Source organism: Giraffa tippelskirchi, chromosome 9, assembly GCF_054371585.1.
Source record: "Giraffa tippelskirchi isolate mGirTip1 chromosome 9, T2T-mGirTip1v1.2.pri, whole genome shotgun sequence".
Taxonomy (NCBI): domain Eukaryota; kingdom Metazoa; phylum Chordata; class Mammalia; order Artiodactyla; family Giraffidae; genus Giraffa; species Giraffa tippelskirchi.
In genome coordinates, this window is record NC_137283.1 from 76,896,634 (window position 1) to 76,914,259 (window position 17,626).

The following is a 17,626-nucleotide window of genomic DNA, read 5'->3' on the forward strand; positions in this document are numbered from 1 at the left end:
ATAAATATCTCATGCAACTCAATATTAAAAAAAAAAACAAAACTGAACAGAAGACCTAAATAGATATTTCTCCAAGGAAGATATACAAATGGCAAAGAGACACATGAGAAGATATTCAACATCACTAATTATTTGAGAAATGCAAATCAGAACTAGAATGGGATATCACATCACATCAGTCAGAATGGCCACGACCAAAATATCTACAGATAATAAACACTGGAGAAGGTTTGGAGAAAAGGGAGCCTTCTTACATTACTGATGGGAATGTAAACTCATACAGCCAGTATGGAGTTTCCTTAAAAAACTAAAAACAAAACTACTATATCACCCAGCAATCCTACTCCTGGTCATATACCTAGATAAAATAATAATTCAAAAAGATGCATGTACCCCAATGTTCACTGCAGCACTATTGATATGGATACAACCTAAATGTCTCTCAACAGAAGAATGAATAAAGAAATTGTGGTACACACACAAAATGGATGGACCCAAAGTCTGTCATACAGAAAAGCAAGTCAGAAAGAGAAAAACAAGTATCATATAATATTTTTTATAAGTGAAACCCAGAAGAATGATACAGATGAACTTATTTGCAAAGCAGAAATAGACATACAGATATAGAGAACAAACATATGGATACCAAGAGGGGAACAGGGGGTTGGATGAATTGGGAGATTGGAATTGACATATATACACTGGTGGTGGTGGTGTTCAGTCACTAAGTCATGTCTGTATAAAACAGATAACTAATGAGAACTTACTGTATAGCACAGAGAATTCTACTCAATGCTTTGTGATGACCTAAATAGGAAGGGAATCCAAATAAAAGAGGGGATAGATAGATAGATAGATAGATAGATACAGATATATATATCTGATTCACTTTTACGTGAATCAGATATGTTCACATAATCACATAATTCAAATACATGTATGTATTTTATATACATATAAATATATAGATATATACAGATACATATATAGATATGATTCACTTTTATGTACAGTAGAAACTAACAGAGCATTGTAAAGCATTTATATGCCAATAAAAATTAATTAAAAAATTACATATGCTCCCGACTTATTGAAACTTTCCTTTACACCACTTCACTTTTACAAAAGACCTACATTATTAGTTGTTTTTGTTAACAGAAAGAAATCCAAAGATGATATTTGCTGTTACCTAAAAAGGCAAAAATCAGAAGTAGCAATTAGTGTTTGTTTTGCAGCAAGTTGTTACAGAGGCAGCATATACTCCAGGCATTGAGAGTGGCACAGCCATACTCCTTCCTAGGAACCACACCAAACAACTCAGAATCAAGTTTGTAACTATGTCTGTGGACATCTGTGCTTTATCTAATTTATTTTGTGTATCCATTAGCAATATATGTCCTAAGGTAATTGCTTCTTCCCTTTATGTCTTTTCAGCTTAGGGAAAGTTTCATAAGAATGCTCTACTTTCAGATATTGGAGAAACCTGTCTGTACCTAGAAATAATGACACTATCGTGGACATTTTGCTGAAAAACTGAAAAGAAAAAAAAAAAACCCAACTATATTTATAATACATCCAATGAATGTCAGAGCTAGTGCTAAATAGTCCATCAAGTGAAAAAGAAACCTTAAGAGGAAAATGAAATTTTACTCAGGTTGGTGAGTATAATGCACAAGAAATATATAACTTTCCATAGCAATGAGGTTTTAGAAAACTCCAAAGGACTACATAAATACTCCATAAATTGCTGAAGTTAAATGTGACAAATCTCGTCCTATTTCAAGTAAAATGTAATTGAAACACTTTAAAAAGCCTTTGCTTCACATAATATATTCACTTACAAGATATTTATTTATTGAGTGACTATTATATGATAAATTTTTTTGTTTGTTTGTTTTATGAGTCATACAGTCTAGTGGGAAAGATAGACATTAAGCAATCACACAGATAAAGATATTTCACTGGAAGATTAATGGTTACCAACAATTAAGGGTGGCAAGAAGAGATGGCAAGAATAGATAGAAGAACTCTACCAAAAAAAAAAAAAGGTTTTAGTGACTCAAATAGCCATTATGGTGTGGTCACTCACTTAGAGACAGACATCTTGCAGTATGAACTCAAGTGAGCCTTAGGAAGAATTGCTAGTGACAAAGTCACTGGAAGTGATGGGATTCATGCTGAGTTATTTAAAATCCTAAAAGAAGATGCTGTTAAAGTGTTGCACTCACTATGCCACCAAATTTGGAAAACATTGTAGTGGTCACAGGACTGGAAAAGGTCAAGTTTCACTCCGACCCCAAACAAAGATAATAATAAAGAAGGTTCAGTATACCTTACAATTGCACTCATTTCACATCCTAGCAAGATTATCCTCAAAATCCTTTAAGCTAGGTTCAACAGTACATGGACCAAGAACTTCTAGATGTACACATTGGATTTAGAAAAGCCAGAGGAACCAAGGATCAAAAAACATCAAATTGCCAGTATCCACTGGATCATAGAGAAAACAAGAGAATTCAAAATTAAAAAATTCTACTTTTGTTTCATTGACTATCCTCTGCAGATCACAACAAACTGGAAAATTCTTAAAGAGATGGGAATATCAGAATACCTTATCTGTCTCCTGAAAAACCTTTATGCAGGACAAGAAGCAACAGTTAGAACCAGACATAGAACAATGGATTGGTTCACACTGGGAAAGGAGTACTGCAAGGCTGTATATTGTCACTCTGCTTATTTAAGTTATATGCAGAGTACATCATGCAAAATGCCAGGCTGGATGAATCACAAGCTGGAATCAAGTTTGCCAGAAGGATATCAAGGACAACCTAAGATATGCAGATGATACCACCCTAATGGCAAAAAGTGAAGAGGAACTAAAAAACATCTTGATGAAGGTGAAAGAGGAGAGTGAAAAAAAACTGACTTAAAACTCAGCATTCAAAAATCTGAGATCATGGCATTCAGTCCTATTACTTCATGACAAACAGAGGGCAAAAAATGGAAAAAGTGACAGACTTTATTTTCTTGGACTCCAAATTCACTGCAGATGATGACTGCAGCCACAAAATTAGAACAAACAAACAAAAACAAACAAAAAAACTTGCTTCTTGGAAGAAAAGCTATGACAAACCTAGACAGCATATTAAAAAGCAGAGACATCACTTTGCTGACAAAGGTCTGTATAGTCAAACCTATGGTTTTTCCAGGAGTCATGTATGGATGAGAGAGTTGGACTATAAGGAAAGTTGAGCACCAAAGAATTGATGCTTTTGAACTATGGTGTCGAAGAAGACTCTTGAGAGTCCCTTGGACTGCAAGGAGATCCAACCAGTCCATCCTAAAGGAAATCAATCCTGAATACTCATTGGAAGGACTTATGCTGAAACTGAAGCTCCAGTACTGTAGCCACCTGATGGGAAGGGCCAACTCAGTGGAAAAGCCCCTGATGCTGGGAAAGATTGAGGGCAAGAGGAGAAGGTGGTGACAGAGGATAAGAAGGTTGGATGGCATCACCAACTCAATAGACATGTTGTCGTCTTTGTTCAGTTGCTCAGTCATGTCCTTCTCTTTGTGATCCCATTAACTACAGCACATCAAGCTTCCCTGCCCTTCACTATCTCCCAGAGTTTGCTCAAGCTCATATCCATTGGGAAGGACTAGAGATCTCTTCAAGAGATCTCCTCAATGGACATGAGTTTGAGCAATCTCAGGGAGATAATGAAGAACAGGGAAACCTGGCATGCTGCAGTTCATGGGGTTGCAAAGAGTCAGGCAGAACTTAGTGACTGAACAACAACAACAAGAATTAGGGGAAGTGGAAGAGGGGCATAACTGTTAATCATCACTGCATTGCTTTTTGAGATAATGAGACAATTACAAAATTAGATAGCTCTGATGATTACCCAATTCTGTGTTGAAAAAAAAGAAATACTGAAAAGCACACTTTAAAAGATAAAATTTTTGTCGATTGCATCTAAAAAAAAAAGCTGTTATTAGGGGGTGAAAGATCATGCCTCTTCATGACTCAAAACTTTCCTTCCAGGGATATTTGCCAAGCTGAGAAGAATATAAAGATATATTTCTATAGCCTTTCGGACCCAGATTTTAAAAGAGTATATTTCTGACCCCAGCTACTGCCACGCTATGTTTTACTAACTATACCCACAAGCTGTCCTGTTCTCTAACTGCCAAACTTATTCTTGCCTTAGTGGGCTTCATCATTTCTTTCTCTTCACTCTTTTTCTCTCAACAGTCCTGGGAGGCCACTGCCCTGGGTAATTTCAAAGTCCTTTTTTTTTTTCCAAAACTTTATTTTATCGAGAAAACTTAGAGCTAACTTTTCTAAACCTAATTTCTCTAATTATTCTATCCGTCTATTTATCTATACGGGCTTCCCTGGTGGTTCGGATGGTAAAGCGTCTGCCTGAAACACAGGAGACCTGGATTCAATCCCTGGGTCAGGAAGATGCCCCTGGAGAAGCAAATGGCAGCTCATTCCAGTACTCTTGCCTGGAAAATTCCATGAACAGAGGGAGCCAGGTAGGCTGCAGTCCATGCGGTCGCAAAGAGTGAGACATGACTGAGCAACTTCACCTTTACCTATATTTATCTGTATTATTTGTATTTCCTTGTTTCTATAACTTTAAATACTTGTTAATTTTTATATATAACTTTGTTTGTATATGCTTCCAGTCTTCTCTGTAGAATTGGATGAAACCTCAGTTTTATATAATTATGTGGCATCACCTTTTTAAATTAATAAATGGAATCATGAATAAATTAAATATGCTGAGTATTTTAAGCATGATATCTTAAATCTTCTTTTTCTCATCTGTAAAATGTGAATAACAGTACTCTATGTTTGAGGATTTATTATGATTAAAAGAAGTAATGAGTGCAGAATACTTGCCACATCCACTGCTTAACTATCCTAGGAGATAAGCATCCAAAACCAAATTTTCTCTGTAGAAACTAGAGACATTTTGAATTTTATCACATCATCATGGGCGTGATCATGTAAAGGCACTAATAATTTGCCATCTCTTAAAATATCTGTACATACTTAAATACCAAGAAATGAAAGGAATGAGATTTTTAAAAACTAAGGTAAAAAGCAGAACAGTCAACTTATAAGTATAAGATACTTTGAGATCTTGAAGGTCTGTATTAGCATTTTTCTGAATTGTTTCAGTTAATGTCACAATAGCCCCTGGAGTAATAGGTTACTTGTCCCACAGTACTTACTAAAGGAAAGAATTATTCAGGCCTACTGATTTACCGACAGAAATAATCCACGGAAAAGAGATGAGTTCTGAACCAATTTTAGCTGTCAACATCTGAAAGAGTGTTGCCCAAAGGAAAGCTTAAAAGCTTAGCACCTGGAAATTCTCTAAGTTTTCCTGTTTTTAATTAAAGTAATAGCAATGATGATGCGTACATTTTCCTCATAATAAGTTTTTAACTTCAGTTTTAAATAAAAGAATACCAAGTAGACAAGAGTGGGGATATGTTCGTTGAAAGAGTAGCTAAATAGGTCAATCATTTATTCAGATGAGAATCATGAAAAGAAGAACTAATGTGTTCATAGTAACTCTGACCTTGAGGATTAGATTGAAGAACAAAACAGACAGATTACATGTCATCATGGAGATTAGAGTGTTATAGGAAATACTGGCATTAAACCAACTGGCAAAAAAATATAAAGATGAACATATATTTGAAAGCATTATACATTTTCTTTTATAGGAAGAGACAATAGTAACATTTAGATTCCACCAGGAAAAAATGGCAATCCTGTAGAATTCAGTTTAAATTGTAATGAGATCAGCTTTCTTTGAAGGAGTGAAATTTGAGTAAAGTGAACGTTACCACTCAGTCATGATAGACTCTTTGAAACCCCATAGACTGTAGCCCACCAGGCTCCTCTGTCCATGGGATTCTCCAGACAAGAATACTGGAGTGGGTAGCCATTTCCTTCTGCAGGGGGTCTTACCAACCCAGGGCTCGAACCCTGGTCTCCTGCATTGCAGGTAGATTCTTTACCATCTGAGCCACCAGGGAAGGGCTTGAAATTTGAATAAAGACATCCAAATATAGTTGGAAACATCCAGGAAATATGAGAGAGCTTTGAGAATGAACCCATGTTCAAAAGAAGCAGGGTATACACACTCCTGACAGAAGACCTAATCAGACCTATTTGAACAGTGTAGCATGACTGGGAAACTGATCTGAAGTGGGGGGTAGACAAGGACCAGGATTGTTAGTGTGTTAGTGTTTTTTCTTTAGAAATCTATCAACTTATTCTGTCAGAGGTGAATTGCATAAACTGGAGATTTACAGTTTGCAATGGCAGAATGTGAGGGATGACAAAAATGAACCAAAAAGTATTTAAAATTATATACTTGGAAATATGTATAGTAGAGACACTTGTGAGTATCTACGAGACCACCTCTCCTCTATAAACACAATTCAAGACTCTAATTTGGATCAAGAACCAATATCATTGCAGCTTTTCCAACAGACCTAAATAGTAATAATAATATATAATTTTTTGCATGTTATATTGGACTATAGGTCCTGCTTCTTAGCCATTGTCTCACTTATCCTTTAAAATAGTACTTTGGAACAAGTATCATTATTTCCACAAGCTTATGGTGGAGAGTGGGTCTTAGAGAGCTCACTTAACTTGCTAATGTGGCTGAATCTCCACTCTAAACCACACTTGCCTGATTCAAAAGCCACTATGGCATTAGCTTTCAATGCTAAATCAACATATATGTCACCTAAGGTGCTAGATAAAATACATATTCTGAAATCTCAAATTCAGTTTTCTGATCCTGTAGGTCTGAGTTTGTATCCAGGATTTTTTTGCTTTTAATACACACACCAATGGAGAAGGAAATAGCAACCCGCTCCAGTATTCTTGCCTAGAGAACCCTGTGGACAGAGGAGCCTGGTGGGTTGTCATCTATGGGGTCACATAGAGTCTGACACGACTGAAGCAACTAGCATGCATGCATGCATTGGAGAAGGAAATGGCAACCCACTCCAGTATTCTTGTCTGGAGAATCCCAGGGACAGAAGAGCCTGGTGGGCTGTCATCTATGGGGTTGCACAGAGTCGGACATGACTGAAGCGACTTAGCAGCAGCAGCATATGCACCAAAAGGAATCTGATGAGGACCATATTTTCATAACAGATATTCGGGGAACAAGTGGGCATATAAGGTAAAGCATTGCAATCCTACATTTCTGTAACACTCCAAATTCGAATTGGAAAGCTGCCTGCATTTTATCTTGTTTTAGGAAACTACTCCAGCCTGTAAAACTTGTATTCCAATACTGTAATCTGTAGGAGTATACTAGTGTCCAGGCATCTGGGAAGTACAGAGGTAAAAGTTTCAGTGTTCAGGTTACTCTCATTGATTTTCCTAGAAGATATTTTGTCTCCTGAGAGAGCAAGTTTAAAAGCAATGGGAAGAAGGAAAAGTGGATTCACCACTGTGTTAGAAAGAATACGTTTCAAATAATCAATAGTTACATGGAGTAGACACAAAATATAAATTCGTCTTGTATTACTGTTAGCATACTCTTTTGCTCTAATATGTGCCTTCATTCTCACATCCAGAGGCTGTCTGTGCTGTAAACTGGATAGAATCTAGATGTATTGTAGTGTACATTCATGTCAACAGCTTCTCAATTAGATGAAACTTTGTATTTATTTGACACATTGGTAATATAAATTATTGCAAGTAATAATAAATGATGTATAAAGTGTTCTTGCTCTGGAAACTACAATCAGTAATATTCCAGAATATTGCATTCTCAGATGACAAGCCAATTCTTATTTTGTGCTTGAATTCAAGAACTCAATCATCATTTTTAATCACTAACACATTTTAGAAGTACAGGATAAGAAGACAGGACAAGAAGACAGGATTTAGAAAGAAGACAGCTTTCAAAAACATTAATGTTTAAACAAAATTTTTCAATATCCAAGCTTGTTCAAACTCATGCATGTGATTTTTTCTACTTTCTATCATCATATGATATCAAAGGAACACTACTACTACTACAAATAATACAGTTAAAAATAATAATGATAATATTCATGCATATATTCCTACAGCCATCGGTTATCTTCCTGAGAATGGAAACAGTACAAAATGATGCACAAAAAGGAATACTGAATTAAGTATAAATTTTGAAACAATCAATTTCAAAGAATAATTGTGAAATGAAAATAAGATCCAACTGGGCCATTGTTACCAGAAAGTAAGTCCTGTCTGCTTTGAAGGACTACAAAGACCCTGATAACTGCAGATAACTGTACTCAGGATATAGAGGATGCCCACAGAAACACAGTCACCAAAGGGGCTAAGATAAATGTGTATTTATCCATTCATTTATTTTAGAGTTGAGGCCTATGGTGTTGACTGGTAGGCCTAACCTACATCTGCTCTCTGAGTCACTCACCCGTGGGCATATTTTCTGTTTGTTATGTTTTCTAAGCAAAATATTAACCCCAATTTAGTCTTCAAGAGAAATAATTGTGACGTGGATATAAGCTTTTCGAAATGAGCCTCTGACTTAGAAAATTTGGGGAAAAAAATGGGGAAATTAATTTTACTAAGATAAAAGCATTATAAAAGACTTCCCTGGTGACTCAGAAGGTAAAGAATCTGCCTGCAATACAGGAGGCCCAGGTTCAATATTTGGATTGGGAAGATCCCCTTGAGAAGGAAATGGCTACCCACTCCAGATTCTTGCCTGGAGACTTCCATGCACATAGGAGCCTGATGGGCTACAGTCCATAGGATCACAAAGAGTTGGACACGACTGAGTGATTTTCACTTCTTTTTTTCCCAAAAACATTATAAAAGCACTGAGAACATGATAACAACTTTAAGGCATTTTTACTACAAAAAAAAAAGATGTAACTCACTCTAGAGTAAATTTTAATGCCTTTTAGAATGTCCCTGACATTGTTCCTCTCTTTAGACTTGACTGAAATTACTAATAATGGCAATTAAGCAAGCTCTATAACATTATATGAATGTGTAATAATTTTATTTATTTATATTCAGAAATATTTTAAAGCCTACTACCATTTTGATGTATATTTGTCAGGGAAGCCCTATCATACATATCAGTTGAAATGGGCAAAGACTTTGCGACCTATAGGTCAATGAGTACAGTTCAGTTCAGTCACTCAATCATGCCCAACTCTTTGCAACCCTATCAACTATAGCACGCCAGGCTTCCCTGTACATCACCAACTCCCGGAGCTTGCTCAAACTCAGGTCCATCGAGTCAGTGATGCCATTAAACAATCTCACAGTCTGTGATCCCCTTCTCCAGCCTTCAATTTTCCCAGCATAAGCATCTTTTCTAATGAGTCAGATCTTTGCATCAGGTGGTCAAAGAATGGGAGCTTCAGCTTTAGTCCAATGAATAGTCAGGACTGATTTCCTTTAGGATTGACTTGTTTGATCTTCTTGCAGTCCAAGGGAATCTCAAGAGTCTTCTCCAACAATACAGTTCAAAAGCATCAATTATTCAGTGCTCAGCTTTCTTTATGGTGCAACTGTCACACCCACACATGACTACTGGAAAAACCACAGCTTTGACTAGATGGACTTTTGTTGGCAAAATAATGTCTCTGCTTTTTAATATGCTGTCTAGGTTGGTCATAGCTTTTCTTCTGAAGAGTAAGCATCCTTTAATTTCATGCCCGCAGTTACCATCTGTAGTGATTTTGGAGCCCCCCAAAAGAAATTCTCTCAATGTTTCCATTATTTCCCCATCTATTTGCCATGAAGTGAAGGGACAGGATGCCGTGATCTTAGTTTTTTGAATGTTGAGTTTTCTTTCTTTCTTTTTTTTTTCTGGAGATGACTCTTTATTAATATTATTATTTTAATTAATTTATTTTTATGAAGAATATTTGCTTTACAGAATTTTGTTGTTTTCTGTCAGACCTCAGTATAAATCAGCCATAGGTATACACATATTCCCTCCCTTTTGAAACTCCCTCCCATCTCCCTCCCTACCCCACCCCTCTAGGTTGATACAGAACCCCTGTTTGAGTTTCCTGAGCCATTCAGCAAATTCCCATTGGCTATCTATTTTACATATGGTACTGTAAGTTTCCGTGTTACTCTTTCCATACATCTCACCTTCTCTACCCCTCTCCCCATGTCCATGAGTCTATTCTCTATGTCTGTTTCTCCATTGCTGCCCTGTAAATAAATTCTTCAGTATCATTTTTACAGATTCCATATGCATGCTTTAAAATACGATATTTATCTTTCTCTTTCTGACTTACTTCACTCTGTATAATAGGTTCTAGGTTCATCCACCTCATCAGAACTGACTCAGATGCATTCCTTTTTTATGGTTGAGTAATATTCCATTGTGTATATGTACCACTACCTCTTTATCCATTCACCTATTGGTAAACATCTAGGTTGCATCTAGGTTGCTTCCATGTTCTAGCTATTATAAATAGTGCTTCAGTGAAAAATCGGATACATGTGTGTCTTTCAATTTTGGTTTCCTCAGAGTATATGCCTAGGAGTGGGATTACTGGGTCATATGGTGGTTTTATTCCTAGTTTTTAAGGAATCTCCATACCGTCTTCCATAGTGGCTACATCAACTTACATTCCCACCAAAAGAGCAAGAGTGTTCCCTTTTCTCCACACTCTCACCAATCTTTATAGATTGTAGACTTTTTGATGATGATCATTCTGACTGGTGTGAGGTGATGTCTCATTGTGGTTTTGATTTGCATTTCCCTAATAATGAGTGATGTTGAGCATCTTTTCATGTGTTTGTTAGCCATCTGTATGTCTTCTTTAGAGAAATGTTTGTTTAGATCTTATTCCCAGCTTTTGACAGGGTTGCTTGTTTTTCTGGTATTAAGTTGTATGAGCTGCTTGTATATTTTGGAAATTAATGCTTCATCAGTTGTTTCTTTTGCTATTATTTTCTGTCATTCTGAGGGTTGTCTTTTCACATTGCTTATAGTTCTTTGTTTAACAAAAGCTTTTAAGTTTAATCAGGTCCCATTTGTTTACTTTTGTTTTTATTTCTGTTATTCTAGGAGGTGGGTCATAGAGGATCTTGCTTTGATTTATGTCGAGCGTTCTGCTTATGTTTTCCTCTAAGAGTTTTATAGTTTCTGGTCTTACATTTAGGTCTTTAAACCACTTTGAGTTTGTCTTTGCATATGGTGTTAAGAAGTGTTCTAATTTCATTATTTTACATGTAGCCGTCCAGTTTTCCCAGCACGATTTATTGAAGAAGCTGTCTTTGCCCCATTGTATATTTTTGCCTCCTTTGTCAAAAATAAGGTACCCATAGATGCATGGGTTTATTACTGTGCTTTCTATCATGTTCCATTGGTTTATATTTCTGTTTTTGTGCCAGTACCATACTGTCTTTATGATGGTAACTTTGTAGTATAATCTGAAGTCAGGAAGGTTGATTCCTCCAGCTCCATTTTTATTTTTCAAGACCACTTTGTCTATTTGGGGTTTTTTGTGTTTCCATATGAATTGTGAAATTTTTTGTTCTAGTTCTATGAAAAATGTCATTTATGATTTGATGGGGATCACATTGAAACTGTAGATTCATTTGGTAGAATATTCATTTTCACAATATTGATTCTTCCTACACAGGAACATGGAATCTCTCTCCATCTGTTTATGTCAGCTTTGATTTATTTCATTAGTGTCTTATAATTTTCTGTGTTCAGTCCTTTATTCTCCTTAGGTAAGTTTATTCATATATATTTAATTATTTTTGTTGCAATGGTGAATGTAATTGATTCCTTAATTTCTTGTTCTGATGTTTCATTGTTAGTATATAGAAATACAAGTGATTTCTGTGTATTGATTTAGTATCCTGCAATGTTGCTAAATTCACGGGTTAGTTCTAATAATTTTCTGATACTATCTTTAGGATTTTCTATGTAGAATGTTGAGTTTTAAGCCAATTTTTTCACTCTCTCCTTTCACTTTTATCAAAAGGCTCTTTAGTTATTCTTTGCTTTCTGCCCTAAGGGTGCTGTCATTTGCATTATCTGTGATTATTGCTATTTCTCCCAGCAATCTTGATTCCAGCTTATGCGTCATCCAGCCCAGTATTTGCATGATGTACTCTGCATATAAGTTAAATAAGCAGGGTGACAATATACAGTCTTGGTGTACTCCTTTACCAATTTGGAAGCAGCCTGTTATTCAGTGTTCAGTTGTAACTATTGCATCTTGATCTGCATACAGATATCTCAGGAGGCAGGTAAGGTGGTCTGGTATTCCAATTAGGAGAATTTTCCACAGTTTGTTGTGATACACAGTCAAAGGCTTGGGGGTAATCAATAAAGCAGAAGTAGATGGTTTTTTTAGAATTATCTTGCTTCTTCAATGATCCAACGGCTGATGGCAATTTGATCTTTGGTTCCTCTGCCTTTTCTAAATCCAGCTTGAACATCTGGAATTTCACAGTTCACATACTATGGAAGCCTGGCTTGGAGAATTTTGAGCATTACTTTGCTAGCATGTCAGATGAGTGAAATTGTGTGATAGTTGAACATTTTTAGCATGGCCTTTGTTTGGAATTGGAAAGAAAACTGACTTTTTCCTGTCCTGTGGCCACTGCTGAGTTTTCCAAGTTTGCTATCATATTGAGTGAAGCACTTTAACAGCATAATCTTTTAAGATTTGAAATAGCTCAGCTGGAATTCCATCACCTCCACTAGCTTTGTTCATAGTGATGCTTCCTAAGGCTCACTTGACTTTGCACTTCAGGATGTTGGGCTCTAGGTGAGGGATCACACCTCGTGGCTATCTGGGTCATAAATATCTTTCTTGTATAGTTCTTCTGTGTATTATAGCCACCTCTTTTTAATATTTTCTTCTGTTAATTCCATACTGTCTCTGTCTTTTATTGTGACCATCTTTGCATGAAATGGTCCCTTGCCATCTTTATTTTTCTTGAAGAGATCTTTAATCTTTCCCATTCTATTGTTTTGCTCTATTTCTTTGCATTGATCACTGAGGAAGGCTTTCTTGTCTCTCCTTGCTATTCTTTGGAACTCTACATTCAAATGGATATACCTTTCCTTTTCTCCTTTGCCTTTTGCTTCTCTTCTTTACTCAGCTATGTGTAAGACCTCTTCAGACAAACATTTTTCCTTTTTGCATTTATTTTTTCTGTGGATGGTCTTGATCATGGCCTCCTGTACAACGTCAGGAACCTTTGTCCATAGTTCTTCAGGCCCTCTATCTATCAGAGCTAATCTCTTGAATCTATATGTTACCTCTACTGTATAATTATAAGGGACTTGATTTAGGTCATACAAGAATGGTCTAATGGTTTCCCCTACTTTCTTCAATTGAAGTCTGAATTTTGCAATAAGGTGCTCATGGTCTGATCCACAGTCATCTCCTGGTCTTGTTTTTGCTGACTGTATAGAGCTTCTCCATCTTTGGTTGCAAAGAATATAATCAATCTGATTTCAGTATTAACCTTTTGGTGATGTCATGTGTAGATTCTTCTCTTGTGTTATTGGAAGAGGGTGTTTGCTATGACCAGTGCATTCTTGTGACAAAACTCTGTTAGCCTTTGCCTTGCTTCATTTTGTATTCCAAGGCCAAATTTGCCTGTTACTCCATGTATGTCTTGAATTCCTACTTTTGCCCTCTAGTCCCCTATGATGAATATGACATCTTTTGGGGGTATTTAGTTCTAGAAGGTCTTGTAGGTCTTCTTAGAACTGTTCAGCCTCAGCTTCTTCAGCATACTGGTTAGAGCATAGACCTGGATTGACATTAAATTGTTTGCCTTGGAAGGAAACAGTTATCATTCTGTAGTTTTTGAGATTGTCCCCAAATACTGTATTTTGGGTACTTTTGTTGACTATGAGGGCTACTCCATTCCTTCTAAGGGATCCGTGCCCACAGTAGTAGATACAGTGGTAATCTGAATTAAATTCACCTATTTCAGTCCATTTTAGTTCATAGGTCTATATTTGACAGGAAACGTTTTCAAGAAAACTTCCATTTTTGTGAAACTAGAGGAAGTATTTCTTGAGAGGGATGAAAAGAACCCTTGTGCCTACCATCAATTTTGCTATATAAAAGTCCCATAATGCTGATAAAAGGGCTTTCCTGCAAGACAAGCACTAGGAATATTGTTATCAGATAGGAAGACCAAGATAAACAGGCCATCATACACATTCAGAAACAGTGCTATAGAACAATTGTCTCTGTCCCAGTTCTGCATGACTCTCCTGGAAGTTGTCAAGAGCCTTTGAAAGACTCACTGCAAACACTCCTGGGATATGAAGCACACATTTGTGGACAGTGCCCTGCAACAGAGAATGACACTTGATGTAACCCAAAAACTGGTCTTCCCAGGTGGCACTAGTAGTATAGAACTCACCTGCCAATGCAGGAGATACAGAAGACACAGGAGATGCTGGTTCAATCTCTGCATTGGGAAGATCCTCCGGAGGAAGGCAATGCAACCCACTCTAGTATTTCTGCCTGGAGAATCCCATGGATAGAGAAACCTGGAGAGCTATCATTACAAAGAGTTGGACATGATTGAAGCTACTTAGCATGCTTGCACAACCCACAAAAATAAATGCAAGCATATCTTGAACTTTTGTACAACTCAGCAGAGTTTTAAGATGGATACACACTACTTATTGATGTGGCTCACTTTTCTATGGTTAGGAAAAATACAAAAGTCTCCTAACCAGTATTAGTTTTAAGAGTGCTAGGCTTGTTAAAAAAAAAATAAAAAATTCTGTTATTATGAGAAAAAAGTCACTGGTTTTCTAAACACAGAAACTTAGCCCCACCATAAAATTGAATTTATTTTATTAAATTAATGATGAGTGTAGTAAGCCAGAAAGAAAAACAACAATACAGTATACTAATGCATATATATGGAATTTGAAAAATGGTAACGATAACCCTATATGCGAGACAGAATAAGAGACACAGATGCATAGAACAATTTTATGGACTCTGAGGGAGAAGGTGAGGGTGGGATGTTCTGGGAGAATAGCATTGAAACATGTATATTATCATATGTGAAACAGAACACCATTCCATGTTCGATGCATGAGACAAGGGCTCAGGGCCGGGGCAATGGGATGACCCAGAGGGATGGGATGGGGAGGGAGGTGGGTGGGGGGTCCAGGAAGGGGAACGCATGTAAACCCATGGCTGATTCATGTCAATGTATGGCAAAAACTATTACAATATTGTAAAGTAATTAGCCCCCAACTAAAATAAATAAATTTATAAAAAAAAAAAATTAATGATGAGCCAAGAATGTTACAGTGTCTTGAAAAGCACAACAGCAGGCCATGAGTTTATAAATCTTGGAAGAACTATCATTCAAGAGGCCCAGGATTATTATACAGTTTGGTAAAGTGCAAATGAATAATAGCAGGCCATGAGCTTATAAATTTTAGAAGAACTTTCATTCAAGAGACCCAGGATTATTATACAGTTTGGTATTTACAAGTCTGGCAACGAATTAGAGTGTCTAAGATGGCAGAGTAGAAGGGTGTGTGCTCATCTTCTCCTGCGAGAACTCCAAAACTGCAACTCACTGCTGAACAACCATCCACAGGAGAAATCTGGATCCCACTAGAAAAGATACCAAGGACATCTTGGTATCCAAGGGCAAAGAGGTCCCAACAATATAGTAGGAGGGGGAAAATCACGTTAGAATTAAACTCCATACCCACCAGAGATGCTTGGAGGGTTCAAACAAAACCTTGTGCACATTAGGACCCAGAAACTGAGTCAGACCTGACTTTGAGTGTTTGAGTGTCTCCTGCAGAGGCAAGGGTCAGCAGTGGTCTGCCACAGCCACAGGGGCTCTGGTGGCAGCAGACTTGGGAGGCAAGTTGTGTGTCATAAGTCTTCTTGGAGGAGGTCACCATTAGACCCACCTAGAGCCACTGAGCAGATGACCCACAAACTGGAGAAAAATTATACCAAAGAAGTTCTTGCACTGTTTGGAAAGTTCTAGGACCCACAACAGATTTCCCAACCTGGGGATCTGTCAAAGAGACTAAGAACCCCAAGGGAATTTGACTTTGAAGGCCAGAGGATTTGATTACAGAACTTCCACAGAACTGGGAAACAGACTTTTGTAAGCCATAAACAAAATCTTGTATGGACTAATTACTTTTCCTCTTAAATCAGTTAGCACTGATTGAACATTCTTCATGTACCAGGTACTTAACAAAGTGATTCCCAAACAGTTAAGCATTTCATTCTTAAACTAACTATGGGGGATTTTATTTTATTTTTTCCATTAGTGTCCCTATTTTAATCATTAGGAAGTTAAGATGCAAAGAATAGAGTTGATAGAGGTGTAGAAGATAGAGATAGTAGGTTACTTGCCCAGGGTCTCATCATCTGGGAAGTCAGGAGACTTCACACTATAGCCTGGTTTCAGAGTTTGCAGCCTTAACAATTACCCTATGCTGTCTCTAATGGAGGCTATATAAAAACAAGACCAAAATAAAACTAACAAATGAAGAGGAAAGAATGGTAAATGTTGTTCCTACCACAGAAATGTCTAGCAACCCCAGTGAATAAAATATAACTTTGAAGAAAAATACCTATATCTATTTTAATATGTATGCAGTATTTCAGGAACACTTTAAATGAAAATTGTCTGACACATTTGAAAGGCAAAATCCAAGAAAGAAAATGAAATGATAACTTATTCTTAAAAATCTATTAAGCAAAGATTTTTTGTATATTGATAAGGTGTTTTTATTGTGTGGGAAAATACATTATTCAAATTTGCAAATATGAGCATTGAATATGACAGATTTTAGGACTTTCCAAGGGATAGAATGAATAGTTGATAACACTGAATAAAATACAACCTCTCATGTCTTCACGACTTCTCTAGGACTTTTGCTTCTAAAACATTGCTCTCTTTTTAAAATCAATAGAGATTTCATTCTTTACTGAGAAAAATAAAATAATAATTAGCCCCCAACTAAAATAAAAAAAAAAAACAAAAAACAAAAAAAAAAAAGAAAAAGAAAATCTTGGGGATTAATCCATCCTATTTTAAATGGATCCTAGTTTTGTTTTGTTTTGTTTTGTTTTTGGTAAACAATAGCACCTTTATTTCACTGTTGGCCTTAAAACATGCATGACTCATAATCCTGTGAAACAAGCCTAAAAGGGCATTTTAGTAGTCAAGAATCACTCCCTTCGTATTTACTGTAATTAATTAAAATATTCACTTTTGTAATTGAAGGGGTGCCTTATTCTATATTTTAAAATTCTTATTTCTGGGCTTGCCTGGTGGCCCCAGTGGTTAAGAGTCCACTTACCAATGCAGGGTACATGGGTTTGACCCCTGCTCCAGGAGGATACCACATGCTGCTTGGCAACTGAACTCCTGCACCACAACTTCTGAGCCCAGGCTCTAGAGTCTACAAGGCACAACTACTGAGCCCTTCCTCAACTATGGAAGCCTCGGTGCTTAGAGCCCCGTTCTCGGCAAAAGAGAAGCCACTGCAATGAGAAGCCTGAGCACCACCACAGAGAGTAGCCACCAGCTCGCTGC